Below are 3,050 nucleotides of genomic sequence, written 5' to 3'. Positions count from 1 at the left end.
GATCCTATGGAGTGCTTGAGCTCCTCAATGTCTCTTCCTTGTCTTTGTTGCTCCTCTCTCATGATTCTTTGATCTTCTCTAATTTCATGGAGGGTGATGGAGTGTTCTTGGTGCTCCACCCTTAGTTGTCCCATGTTGGAACTTAATTCTCCTAGGAAGGTGTTCAGTTGCTCCCAATAGTCTTGTGGAGGAAAGTGCATCCCTTGAGGTATCTCAGGGATCTCTTGATGAGAAGGGTCTCTTGTTTGCTCCATCTTCTTCTTAGTGATGGGCTTGAGGTCATGCCTTCTCAGTTGAACCAGCTTTGGATGCCATAAATGGTTATGGAAAAACAAAGAGCAATGCTTTTACCACACCAAACTTAAAAGGTTTGCTCGTCCTCGAGCAAAAGAAAGAAGAGAGTAGAAGAAGAAGAAATGGAGGAGAGGGAGATGGCTTTGTGGTTCGACCAAAAGGGGGAGAAGTGGTGGTTTATGAAGGATGGATGTGAGTGGTGAAGAGAAAGAGATGTTGAGGTGATTGGTGAATGGGTGAAGAAGAAGAGAGAGAGTGGTGGGGTTGGTGGGGATCCTGTGGGGTCCACAGATCCTGAGGTGTCAAGGAAAAGTCATCCCTGCACCAAATGGCATCAAAATCCACGTTTTGAGCCATTTCTGGCGTTAAACGCCGGGCTGGTGCCCATTCCTGGCGTTTAACGCCAGGTTGTAGCCCTTTTCTGGCGTTTAACGCCAGTCTGGTGCCCCTTTCTGGCGTTAAACGCCCAGAATGGTGCCAGACTGGGCGTTAAACGCCCAACTGCTAGGCTTACTGGCGTTTAAACGCCAGCAGCTTCTTCCTCCAGGGTGTGCTGTTTTCTTCCTGTTTTTCATCCTGTTTTTGCTTTTTTCATTGTTTTTGTGACTTCTTATGATCATCAACCTACAAAAAAGATAAAATAACAAAAGAAAATAGTTAACCATAAAACATTGGGTTGCCTCCCAACAAGCGCTTCTTTAATGTCATTAACTTGACAGAGGACTCTCATGGAGCCTCAGAAATGCTCAGAACCGTGTTGGAACCTCCCAACACCAAACTTAGAGTTTGAATGTGGGGGTTCAACACCAAACTTAGAGTTTGGTTGTGGCCTCCCAACACCAAACTTAGAGTTTGACTGTGGGGGCTCTGCTTGGCTCTGTTTTGAGAGAAGCTCTTCATGCTTCCTCTCCATGATGATAGAGGGATGTCCTTGGGCCTTAAACACCAAGGATTCTTCATTTACTTGAATGATCAACTCTCCTTTATCAACATCAATCACAGCCTTTGCTGTGGCTAGGAAGGGTCTGCCAAGGATGATGGATTCATCCATGCACTTCCCAGTCTCTAGGACTATGAAGTCAGTAGGGATGTAATGGTCCTCAATCTTCACCAAAACATTCTCTACAAGTCCATGAGCTTGTTTTCTTGAATTATCTGCCATCTCTAATGAGATTCTTGCAGCTTGCACCTCAAGGATCCCTAATTTCTCCATTACAGAGAGGGGCATGAGGTTTACACTTGACCCTAAGTCACACAAGGCCTTCTTGAAGGTCATGGTGCCTATGGTACAAGGTATAGAAAACTTCCCAGGATCTTGCCTCTTTAGAGGCAGTTTCTGCCTAGACAAGTCATCCAGTTCTTTGGTGAGCAAAGGTGGTTCTTCCTCCCAAGTCTCATTTCCAAATAACTTGTCATTCAGTTTCATGATTGCTCCAAGGTATTTAGCAACTTGCTTTTCAGTGACATACTCATCCTCTTCAGAGGAAGAATACTCATCAGAGCTCATGAATGGCAGAAGTAAGTCCAATGGAATCTCTATGGTCTCATTTTGAGCCTCAGATTCCCATTGTTCCTCATTGAGGAACTCAGAGGAGATTGGTACACGCCCACTGAGGTCTTCCTCAGTGGCGTCCTCCTCCTCTCTTTCCTCTCCGTATTCGGCCATGTCTATGGCTTTGCACTCTCCTTTTGGAATTTCTTCTGTATTACTTGGGAGAGTGCTAGGAGGGAGTTCAGTAACTTTCTTGCTCAGCTGACCCACTTGTCCTTCCAAATTTCTGATAGAGGACCTTGTTTCATTCATGAAACTTTGAGTGGTCTTTATTAGATCAGAGACCATTGTTGCTAAGTCAGAAGTATTCTGCTTAGAACTCTCTGTCTGTTGCTGAGAAGATGATGGAAAAGGCTTGCCATTGCTAAACCTGTTTCTTCCACCATTATTGTTATTGAAACCTTGTTGAGGTCTCTCTTGATTCTTCCATGAGAAATTGGGGTGATTTCTCCATGAAGAATTGTAGGTGTTTCCATAGGGTTTTCCTAGGTAATTCACCTCTTCCATTGAAGGGTTCTCAGGATCATAGGCTTCTTCCTCAGATGAAGCTTCCTTAGTACTGCTTGGTGCATTTTGCATTCCAGACAGACTTTGAGAAATCAAATTGACTTGTTGTGTCAATATCTTGTTCTGAGCCAATATGGCATTCAGAGTGTCAATCTCAAGAACTCCTTTCTTCTGACTAGTCCCATTGTTCACAGGATTTCTTTCAGAAGTGTACATGAATTGGTTATTTGCAACCATTTCAATCAATTCTTGAGCTTCTGCAGGCGTCTTCTTTAGATGAAGAGATCCTCCAGCAGAGCTATCCAAAGACATCTTGGATAGTTCAGAGAGACCATCATAGAAAATACCTATGATGCTCCATTCAGAAAGCATGTCTGAAGGACATCTTCTGATTAATTGTTTGTATCTTTCCCAAGCTTCATAGAGGGATTCTCCATCCTTCTGTCTGAAGGTTTGGACTTCCACTCTAAGCTTACTCCATCTTTGTGGTGGAAAGAACTTTGCCAAGAAGGCATTGACTAGCTTTTCCCAAGAGTCCAGGCTTTCTTTAGGTTAAGAATCCAACCATATTCTAGCTCTGTCTCTTACAGCAAAAGGGAATAGCATCAGTCTGTAGACCTCAGGGTTAACCCCATTAGTCTTGACTGTGTCACAGATTTGCAAGAATTCAGCTAAGAACTGATGAGGATCTTCCATT

The 3,050-nt window shown here is 43.8% G+C and overlaps 1 non-coding gene across 1 annotated transcript; it reads left to right on the top strand.

The window, feature by feature from the left end:
* Positions 1–2,719: 2,719 nt before the first annotated feature.
* On the top strand, positions 2,720–2,827 carry LOC130958962 (small nucleolar RNA R71). The gene has a single exon (XR_009078060.1). It is a non-coding gene; the product is annotated as a small nucleolar RNA R71 (small nucleolar RNA).
* The last annotated feature ends 223 nt before the right edge of the window (positions 2,828–3,050 follow it).

The sequence above is a fragment of the Arachis stenosperma genome, chromosome 10, assembly GCF_014773155.1.
Source record: "Arachis stenosperma cultivar V10309 chromosome 10, arast.V10309.gnm1.PFL2, whole genome shotgun sequence".
Taxonomy (NCBI): Eukaryota; Viridiplantae; Streptophyta; class Magnoliopsida; order Fabales; family Fabaceae; genus Arachis; species Arachis stenosperma.
This window is presented reverse-complemented; position numbering and strand designations above follow the sequence as displayed.